Source organism: Pogoniulus pusillus, chromosome 22 (genome assembly GCF_015220805.1).
Source record: "Pogoniulus pusillus isolate bPogPus1 chromosome 22, bPogPus1.pri, whole genome shotgun sequence".
NCBI lineage: Eukaryota > Metazoa > Chordata > Aves > Piciformes > Lybiidae > Pogoniulus > Pogoniulus pusillus.
Genome location: NC_087285.1, coordinates 16307718 through 16318725, shown reverse-complemented (window position 1 = coordinate 16318725; position 11008 = coordinate 16307718). Strand labels below are relative to the sequence as shown.

At 43.0% G+C, this 11008-nt stretch overlaps 1 long non-coding RNA gene across 2 annotated transcripts in view; it reads left to right on the top strand.

Moving 5' to 3' along the window:
• Positions 1 to 209: 209 nt before the first annotated feature.
• Positions 210 to 11008, top strand: part of LOC135185313 (uncharacterized) — a 72090-nt gene continuing 61291 nt past the window's right edge. For both annotated transcript variants that reach the window (XR_010306443.1, XR_010306442.1), the window contains exon 1: positions 210 to 264. This is a non-coding gene — a long non-coding RNA (uncharacterized LOC135185313). The remainder of the gene's footprint in view (positions 265 to 11008) is intronic.

Here is an 11008-nt window from a genome sequence, read left to right as displayed (position 1 = left end):
GATAGTTACTTATTTATTTTAAAAATATATCTATGAAAAAGAAGTAGGCAGAAAAGGAAATGTGGATTCTTCATTGGGTCAGCAGTCAGAAAGGAGACACAAAGGGGCAGGTCTGCAGCTAGCATAGCTACGAGGGCAAAAAGAAGCACAGCTGCCTCTTATTGCTAATGATGCAAATGAGTTGCAGGTGACACATTTTACACCTCTCTCAAAGCACACTTCACTTTCTGCCATTCTACCCTTCAGGATGGGCTGCTTTGAGAGGTAAGACAAGTTCCTTGCTGAATGGCTTTAGAGGCTTGTTACTGCTAGCAGAATATTTAACTCCTTAGCCAAGTGTTTCTGGGCTGCTATTTGCTTACTTACTGAGTCAGAGTTGTATTGAACTAAATAATCCTTAGGGCTGTATGCTAGGTTGGGCTGGATGAGCTTGGAATTATCTTACAACCTGGTTGATTCTGTGGTGAAAATGCTGATTTGTTTCAATTGTACAAAGGTGTATTTTTTTAATCTAGCAACATACAACAAAGTGAGTATCCATCTAGTGAGTATTCTGGGTTAAAGCCAGCAGTTTCAAAACATTAATAGCTTACATACTGGCACTTCACATAATTGTCTCCTTTCTATCCCTCTATGCCCCACTTAAGTGAAGAAGCCAGAGAAAGCAGCAACATCCTAATCTCTCCAGAATGGATCCCTATATATCTGTCTCAGTTTTCCTTCTCCCTGAAACTTAAAGTTGTGGGATTTGTGTTTTGGCTTGGGGTTTTTTTTGTTTGTTTGCTTGCTTTACAATTGTCTCACTGTGTTCAAACTGGAAATCAGTAGAAAGAAAACTAGAAAATAAGAGAGTAAAAGAGGAGTGGAATAATTGGGGAAGTACCAATGATTTCCATTGTATACAGTAGCAAAGCCTAATGTACAAGAAAAAAAGAAGAAAAAGCTTTAAAAAGTGGCATCAAATATTTTGAAGTGAAAAGTTTTGGGAGGAAAAGTCATTGTATTTTTAAACAGTTTTTCTCATTCTATTTGTTTGTATCAGTTTTGGTGCTATCAAGTTAGCTTAGAAACATAAGTGTTAGAGTCAAAAGCTTCAAAATGTAGCCTTTTGAACAGGAAACTGAATTTCCAGAAGGATTTAATGATCTTTGGTAAAGACAGATTGATGCTATTTGGGTGTCAAGTTTTGGACTAGGCTTGGAGTTTAAGGCTGAAATGTTGCAAACTTTGATTCTGTAGATTTTGGCTGCACAGCAGCAAACATTTTGTTCTATTATCTCAACTTGCAAGAGCATCACAAAACAAGCTCCTCTAATGAGCTGTTGGTCCTTTTCCCATTTAGGCCAGATGCAAAACCAAAGCACCAGTGGCTAATTCAGACCTTGTGATCCAAGCTTGAAATTATCCCCAAAGTCAGAAGTGTTAATCTTCAAGATTTTGGCTTTTACCTATCTCCAGTCAAAATATGTTTTGCATGACTTCATTGCTTAGCTAAGCAATGGAAGCAGTTGTTGTTTGCTTCTTTCTTTATTCTCAAGGTAATGAGAAGTTAATTCTCTCCATAGCTGAAACAATACTCTGGAGCAGAATTTTTATTTTGTTTTTAATTACTAGCAAGGGTTTTGTTATTGATCCTAACAATACTATTATGCCTGTCTTCAAAGTGATTCAAGGTAATAATGCCTTTTCTCCACAGATTTGAGGTCTCTCCAAACATTCAGTGAATACCTCACCTAAGAAACAAGATAGGCTAAAGCTTGTGTGCTAGAGCAGATACCAGAGTTAACAGTGGCTTTAAATGGAGGCAAGCTAGGGCATGACATTGCCAAGGGATACACACTGCTCTTTGCATCCCTACAACCAGCCCAAGACAGGTGTATCAGAGTCCCGGAGCCAGTGCTGCTCTTGCCCTTGGCAGAACCAGGATGGTGATCTTAAAGCTGGTCTGGATGCCACCATCTGGGACAGTCCTGAGCTTTATCATAATGCATAGAGCAAATAGGACCCCAGAGCAGAATGCTAAGTGAAGAGTGATAGACCCATGTATACTGAGAAGTAGGAAAAGAAGATCTTCCTATGCCTACCTAATCTTTCGCAGACTGCCAGCAAGTAGATTAGGACATGGCTTGCACTGCCTGCCATGTGAAGTGGCCACAGCCTTCCCCTGGTACTTGCTAATTATTTGTCTGTTTCTCTTCTCTTGCCACTTTGACCCTGATATACATTTCTTGACTGTACTAGAAATTTCTTTCATGTATCAAAGAAAAGAGCCTTGAAAGATCCCTTCAAATGCCAGAACCTCAGAAACGGTGGAGAAATGTGGTGTGACATTCAAGTTTAGGCATGTTTTTCTTTTGACTGCCTCTTTTCATCTCTAGAGGAAAGAGAAACCTTTCAATATGGGTCTTGTTGGGTGTTCATTTTCTTTTCAGAGATAAGGCACTAATTCTACCATCTTCAGGAGTGCTTGACCTAGAGCTCCCAAAAATCATGATGGGCAAGCCCACCCATCATCGTTAAACTGTAGCTCTGATTAGCCTATCAACAAAACAACCTTTTCTTCTGCTGCTGTCTGATATGCTGGACACATGTCAGAAAAGCAGGGGCCTTCCATGGCTCCTCTTACATTAAGAAGAGTTATCCAGAAATGTACTTTCATTACTGTGACAGCCATGTCAAAAAGAATTGGTTTATTGTCAACACGTTCAACCTAACCATGTAATGGACTCTTCAGACATCTTCTCCTCATTTGTTTCCTGCGTGCCTATCACAGAGACAAAGCAAGATGGTTACTAAGCTCTAGAGAGTGGTGTGTATATGTGTCAAGAGAGGCCATGGTTGCTCCTTGGGCTGCCTATAACAAAGTGAGATGGGGGTGTGGCAGAGGAAAAGGGAAGGATTTTCTCCAACACTGTGACAGAGCTAAACTTCAGCAGCTTCTGCTGCTGTATGTTCAAACTTTAACAGTCCTATTGGGGATAAGTTAACGAAGAGGTTGGCTACTACATTGGTTAGCTTTATCTGTAAAGGATTTATCTCTCTTTCACCTCTGGATGTTTACTTGTGGCTCTAATGCAGTAAAAGGCTTGAGCCAATGGTGCTTGGCACCACGGTGAAGGAGAGATGTCCTCTGGAGCTGTCAGAAGGTGAATGTTTGATATTGGGCAGAAGTGTTTTCTACTCTGTGTCTTTGCCAAGTCAGTCACTGGGAAACCTATTCTGAGAAAGACTGCATTCCTGTTATGAATGAACTCTCCTTTTGCCAAAGTATGAGTGGCTGTCTGGTGCTAATCAGTGGTAACAGGATGACCTTTGCAAGTGAATAGAGCAAACAGCAATTTGTCTTATAGAACTTGTACAAGTGTTTTGTTTAATGAAACAACATGATTATAATCTTCCCACAAAGGCACATAAACAATTAGAGTAACTCTCCCTCACATGTTGCTAGGTGTTTACATAACTCATCCTTCTCTCTTATCAAAGATGTGTACAATGCACTTCTGACTCTGGCAGAACTTGGATCATGTAAGCTTAATCAAACCTGATAAATAAGTGTATTTCCTATAATGCTGGAACAGGATCAACAGAAGCCAGCACACAATTATTTATGCATCCAGGCTCTCTTCTTACAAAGACTTCTGGTCACCAGTGTCCTGTATTTAAATAACCTGGGGGAATGCAGAAATGTGTGCTGTTACTAAGGGCACAGATTCTACTCTCCTGCTGTCTGTTATATTCTTCACTTACTCCAAACTGTCAGTTATGGATTTGAGTTTGTAATCTTAAAGATGATGAGGAGGGGCAGCTTATTGGCACTACTGTGTTTTTATTTCAAATGAAAGCTCTCATGGCATTATTTCTGTATGAGCATTTGCTAAGCCTACACCAAATAAGGCATGTGAAGATTTCTGCTGCCTACCTTGACGCTGTCCTGTTGTGTCTGGTCTTGGTTCATTCAAATGTCATTTCACAGGGACTGAACCAAATGCTCTAACTGCTTGTATAACCCTAAGGTCTGAATCTTAAAAGTTTTCTTTTCTCTCTCTTTTTCCTTTTTCTCTTCTCCTTCTTACTTTATGTGGGAAAACTACAGAACCTGCTTTCAGTGCAGAGGAAAATCTGTGTTAATGTGCCAACATCAAGTGAATTCCATGAGTCTTCTATTCATTAAACTCCCAGTTCCTCTGCAAATAATTTATGTCAGTTCAGTTATGTTCCTCCAGGGTGTGCTACTAAAGGAAAAAAGAAACAGATATTTAGCCAAAAAGAGGTGTTTTTGGCTCCAGAAATCAACTTGCACCTACTGACAAAGGAGAAACAGATATGTTTTGCCAAAGAAACAAATAACCAGGCCTATTATTTCAAAGCCTGCAGTTAGAAGGTATAACATTTACATTGTTCTTTAGTGATTCTCTTTCCTAACACATGCACAAACCAGCCAAAACTTCTCCCTGTTTCTCTCTGTGATCAGCTTTGTGCATATATGAGCCTGCTCATGTGGCTAGCAGTGACTTCGTGCTTGTAGAGAACTGTTCAGTGATGAATCTGACCCAGACCCGGGGTCCAAATACAGCACTGCAGCTGGGAGTAATTAACTCTGCACCCAGGTTTTGACTTAGGCTCTTGGATAGTGAAGCTGACTATTGGATAGTGTGAGACAGACTGAGTCCAAAACTCTTAGCCAAATACACTAATGTTAAAAACAAAGGGCTAAATTACTTCTGCTCATGGAAAAGTACATCCATGGTGAACAAAACTTTGAGATTTCTACTCCCCCTCTCCCTGTGTTCTGGCTCCCTCCCCAAAACCACCTGAGTCCTTCTGGGTTTCTTTGAAGCCTCAGGTTTCAGGGCTGGAGACACCCTGTGAGACTGATTTGCTGGGAAGCATCAAGTTGCAAAGCGCCCTTTGTTAGAGTCTCTAAGTTAATTATGCTAGTTGGAGCCCTGAGATTCCTCAAACCTGCCATGTTAAATAGATTGTCTTCCTCTCTGGCAGGGCTTGGACCCAGCACTGTACAATACACCCTGTAGCCTAGGGATGCAGGAGCTGATGCAATGCCGAGAGAGGGACTGGCTGATGGTCTGCCTTGGGATGGGGAGCAAGCAGGAGGTGTGTTGTAAGAATATCTGATTTTGACTTCTGAATCCACGTTATTTCCCTCCTTAAATTCTGGCAGACTCTGAAGCCTCATCTGTAAAAGAAAGTGAGAAATGGAGAAATTTTGAAGACAGGCTCTGAGTGGGTGGGAGACTTGATTAATCGCAATGTCAGACAAAAAGAGTAGGACATATTTTAGAGTAACAGCAAGGCCTTTCCACTGAAATAAAGCTATTCTCAAACCTGCTCTGCTACGTGGGCATTAATCTCTAATCCCTCCTAGAAAACCAATGGAGGCGATGAGAGTTGGCAGGAGGGAAAGTGAGAGCAGGGTCTGGCCTGTGAGTGCAGAGAGAAGCAGCGTGTAGGAGGGGAGCATTTCCCCTTTCTCTGGGGGTTTCACTGAGTGGCATTTGGATAAATTCCTCCTGGTGGAGCAATATGCCCTGCTCCAGCCACTGCAGCCCCTGCTATTCATGCCTCGTGTACATGTTCCTTTCGTGACATTGATACAAATAACACTTCAAAACTAAGTCTGGAAGGCAGGGAACTCCTGAGCTTTATATTTATTGTCTTACTATTTGGAAGCATCATGTGAAAAACAATGACAGAGAGTGTAAACTGTTCAAAATTTTCCTCAACGAGTTGCTTTCAAGGGAACTAATATAGAGTGTAAGGGGAAACTATATGGTAAAGAATTTAACTATTGAGACCAGAGTGCCCCTTCCTTCCCACCTATCCATTCAATAAACAGTTACTCAAAAGAGAAGAGAGAAAAAAAACCTTCTTTCCTTTTACTAGTTATGTCCACAAAAGTCCCATCTCTAATCTCTCATGGGAGGAACTAAAGAGTGGCTCTCTGCAATATTTAGGGATTTATAGAGCTGGGAAGAGTGAAAGCATTTACTGTTAATGGGTAGCATCATTTGCAACAATTGCCTGTACTTGGAGAAGTTATACAGGTAAATCTCACTGAATGCCAAATCCCATTCCAGGGGAAATGGCAGTGTAGACTCCTGAAGAAAAAAAAAGGGAGAAATGTGCTTAATTTCTATAAAGGTTATCCAAACTTGAACAGATTAAGAGGTTGGAGTCCTTTACCATTTAAATGCCACTTACTTTGCTCAGGTGCCCTAGTTTTGATTTAATTTCCTTCTGATGCTTTCCAGATAAAGGCAGAGATAAAAAAGCATAGTTTGGAGATGGCTAGTGTCAATTGGAATTGCTTGCTCTGCTTCAGGAGGCCTTGATGTCAAACTTAATGAAGAGATCTTCTGAACTGAGATGCAACCTATAGTTCACTGAGGCTATTGAAAAGGCAGACACTAATTTTAATGAGTTTTGAACCAGACCAAAACAGACTACTGGTATGGTAGGACTTAAATGCATATGCTCAGTCTTGGGAATCAAAGCTTAAGAACATATTCAAAGTGAATACCTGTATTTAATGAAACTCATCCTCAGACAAATAATAACTCTTTAGATTTCAGCTTAACTGATCTCAACCTGCAAGAGAATCAGCTGGCCAAATAGCTGAGCAGCAGTCACTCCTTCAATACCTATTTATTCAAATGCAATCTCTGGGCTGACTTTCTGCTTATTAAGATACAGGTTGAGGATGGGCTTCCCCCTATTCATGCTGATGCCACAGTATGTACTGTACATGCTGAAGGAAGTGCAGAAAAGAGCTCTTCTTTAGCTGTTAATCAGCTTACCAGTTCTTGCACGGAAAATGCTATATTCTGGACTGTGATCCTGGCAAATAACCAAAGGGGAAGTGGATTTTCAAATGCTTATTTTATTAATCTTTAAATATCGCCTCGCTAGGGCTCCAGGTGCTGAGTGGTTTATAACACTCTAAATTGTAATCATGGATAATTTTTAATCCTGTGCATACATTCGCCTGCTGTAGCTGCATGGGGATCTTGCATACAGCAAAATGGGGAAGAACTGCCTACCAGCTCTGCTCCTAGTCTCTGGCACAGCAGCACAAAGGAAATTTCCTGCTAACCCATCGAGTCCTTGAATGATTTGTAAAATACCATAAGGGTCTGTGAGCATTTAAAAGGAGGTGAAAGATACAGAAACGCACGTTCCTGCCCCTGGCACGACAGCCAAGTGGGACCTAATCCAACCACCCCCTGTAGTTAAATAAAGAACTTGACTAAGTTTTGGATCCAACCCAGGTAGTGCACTGCCTCGCATTAAGAGCGGTTCCACTTATCTTGGAGTTGTATTTTCCTTACTTTGTTTCTGCACAGATAGTTATTTGCTTGAGGACTGGAGGATTTGCAGACCAACACTCATTGGAGTTTCTCATTGCTATCTTCATGTTTCAGGCACGTTTTTACAAGGAACTTAGGGGTGCTCCATTGTGACATGAAATTTATTAGGTTGGCACAAGATATTTACAGAGGACCTCTTTTCAACTTTGATTAACTCAGGGGTACAAGGCACAGGCTAGATTCACCTATTGACTGTGGCCTCCTTCCAGCTGAGGGAAGCTGGTGTAAGTGCTGAGGGTTTTTTTCAGTGGCAGAAGCGATTGCATATAGGTCCATTTGTCTGAGGAATATGTGTTGGCGGTACAGGAATGGGGCTAGCAGCTGGCCAGGGTTTGGGGAGACGGGGGAGAATTTCATTGCAAATTGAATTATAAGAGGATCTGTGTGATAAAAGGAAGCCTCCTAATGGAGGTTAGTGCTCGTTCCCTGTGAGAAGCCATCAAGGTTTGGATGGCTGGCATTTCTAATTCTGTTAAGTGTCAGAATCGATGCTTGATGGGTCTGCGGCAGCCAGGCAATGGGCACGCCTGTGCTGACATACCAATTTGGTGCAAGAAAGGGACAAGGAAGGGGACTTCCCAGCATAAGAGTGAGATGTCTCTCGAAATTTAATTTGCTTAATAAGGCTTTAAAAGCATTAAAAAAAAAAAGAAGAAATAACAAGGCCATTTCCACCCTCCTTCTAAAATAAACCTCAAGCTTCGTTTGCAGTTTTCCACTTGTAAGCGACACATGTAAGCAAAGGGCCTATTGTCGCAAGCCTGGAATGCTCCCAAGCAAATGATGCTTCTTTATTGAAAGCAAATGAAGAAAAAAGAGAATCCGTCAAGGGGAGAGAACAGTTTAATTGGATTAAAACCTATGAGCATGTACAGTAGGGGAGGAGATTGCTCCTCTATCCCTGATTCCTGTGGAGAAGGCAAGGAGATTACTGGCGGGTGAAGTGAGAGCCATGCAACACAGCACAAGCAGCCATCCAAAGCCTGGAGTTAGCCATTGTAGGGTCCTCAGAGGAATTACTGGTTCCTTTTGGGTGGCTGGGGAGTTCTCCCTAGAAAAGGGTGGCTGGCATTGCTCATTAGAGGGAGTGCAGGTCTCCTCTGGCACTGAATGCAAATTAGAGAGCAGTGTTTGTGTTTGCAGTTCATAAGCAGCCAAGTGGTTTGTCCAAAATACATTTTACTTTTCCACTAAAGGGACAGCCTATAGATTCAAGCCTGAGATTTCTTATGCATTTCAAATTACTTACTCCAGCCCTGGTCTTTCATCCTCACACTGTTATTTAAAATAGCCCTGAGTTCTGTATTGCTTCTAATTGGCTCTCAAGGCAGCAGAGACTCTTCCAGGGGAAGGTAGAGTTATGCTGTACCGCCAAGGTGAAAGGATATAGAAAGTCACTTGGTGTGGTGCACTTGGGTTATAATTTGGGTGAAGAGGAGCTTTGCAAATTTAAAGACCTGTTGCAAAGCCACAGATGTTCTAGGGTCAAACCATACCACCAAACTGTTCCTGAGCTCTCAGGCTGAAATTGCAGTTATAGACTCTGTAGGCAAAATTTATGAAGGGCTCAGCATTTAAAAATCTCTTCTCTGCAGTAGGCCTGGAGCTTTAGGCATGTGGGTCCTGAGCCATTCCTAGGGAAGGCTTGGGATGCAGACTGGACCACACTTTTTAAGCCTGGCTCTTAATGTAAGTTGAAGTTTCAATGCCTGGGACGTGGTGCTGAGTTGATCCTGAAATGCTGCTGTCCCTCAGCACTCTTGTGCCACTAGATGGAAAGTAAAACTTGAACAGCGAGGCTGGGATGGGAAGCAAGGGAGCTTTGCAGGTTGGGTTGGGGGAAGGGGCTTTGATTTGAATACGAAGAAGCATTTGGAGCCAAACCAGCAGCAGATTGTGGTACCTTCTTAATTCTGTGAGCCACACATGAATGACCTTTTTGTCTGTCTCCGCCTGCTTGCAGTGGGGGGTTCTCCCCCTTGCCTTTCCCCACCACACACACTCATTGATAATATACATGTGCTAAATAGGATTAACTCTCCCTCATCTGCATGAGTTGTTTCTGTCCCTTGCTCTGCTCAGCCCAGCTTTCCCCTCTCCCTTCAACACCCCAGCTCCTTCTGGAGCTCCATGTGGGCCTTGTGTGGAGTTTAGCTCCCTCATTGTAGGGCAGCTGGTAATGGGAGAGGGGCTGAAAAGCCGGCTGTCAGGCTCAGTGCCCAGGAAGAATAGGCGGACGTCTGCTCCGCAGCTTTGCCTTTGATAGACGAGGATAATCCCTGCTATGAGAAGGCTGAGTCAAATGGAAAGGGAGAGTGAGCCCAGTGCCCTCCCACAGCCCCGAAGCAGCACAAATTGCAAATCCTGGCATCTGAGAGGCGATTGCTCGTCCCACTAAGCACCTTGTGATGAATCCATTGCTTCCTGGAGGTGTCTTTTTCTGCGAGGCAGGAAAGGCACTGAAGCTGGCTCTCTGGAGTAAAGGTGCCCTTTTGGCAGCTGGGAATAGCTCTTTTCTCCCCGGGAGCCAGGGACAAGGTGCAGGGTGGCAGGACTGTGGCCCCTGCTGTCCTGCTTTCACTGGGAAGCATTCCTGGCTGCCATGTGCAATTAGGCAGTGAAGGGACAGTGGGAAATAAACTCAAGACAGCCTGGATCAGATCCCCCAGGTTTCTTCTCTACAAGAGCCATCCCATCTTTGAGTTGGGAAACCCGTGAGGGAACATATCTCAGGAATGGGGATCTGGGCTGTGGGGTGGCTGCTGGGAGCAACTCTTAAGGAGGATACACTGGTGTTTGAGGGCCTCTTATTCAGACATAGCATGAGGCTCATACACATGGTTTAGCAATAGGGTTAGGGGCAGTCTCAGCAGGGGAAACACTGCTGCAGAGGTGGGAGACTGTTTTTGAATCCAAGTCTCAATGTGTGAGAAGTGGTTGTTTATTGATATCCCATCAGTTAGAGAGTCACTCTAGGAAGCGAAATGCTCATTCATGGTTCCAATCCAGCTCAAGCAGTCTCAAAACTCGGGATCTAGTAGCTCAGGTGGATCTCTAACTATGTGTCAGTGCCAACAAAGAAGTTTTGCAAAGGTCTGATTTAGAGATGTTCATCTGGCAAGAAAGGGTGACTTAACTCAGAAAGGAACCTTCTTATTGTTTGCTTGTTAAGTTGCGTGGGGCTGGCGTTCCCTACTTGTACCCAGAGGTTTAAGACAATGTTCAGGCAGGATGTTAGATAATTTTTTAACTGATGTTTACAAAAATCCATGGTTTAGGATTTGGGCCATGTATTACCATGTTGCTTGGTAACACCCATAGCCCACTGAGAGAAGATGATGAGGCAGAGCCAGAACAAGAAGCAAGAAAACAAAACAGTGAGAAACAAGGAAGGCTTTTTACTCAATCTTGTGTTTCTTTTGTCTGTTATGTTGAATCTGCTCTGCTTATTTGCTCTTGGTGCATCCAGTCATAGAATTATAGAATCAGCTAGGTTGGAAGAGACCTCCAAGGTCATCCAGTCCTACCTAGCATCCAGCCCTATCCAATCAACTAGACCATGGCACTAAGTGCCCCATCCAGTCTTTTCTTGAGCACCTCCAGGGACAAGACTCCATCTCCCT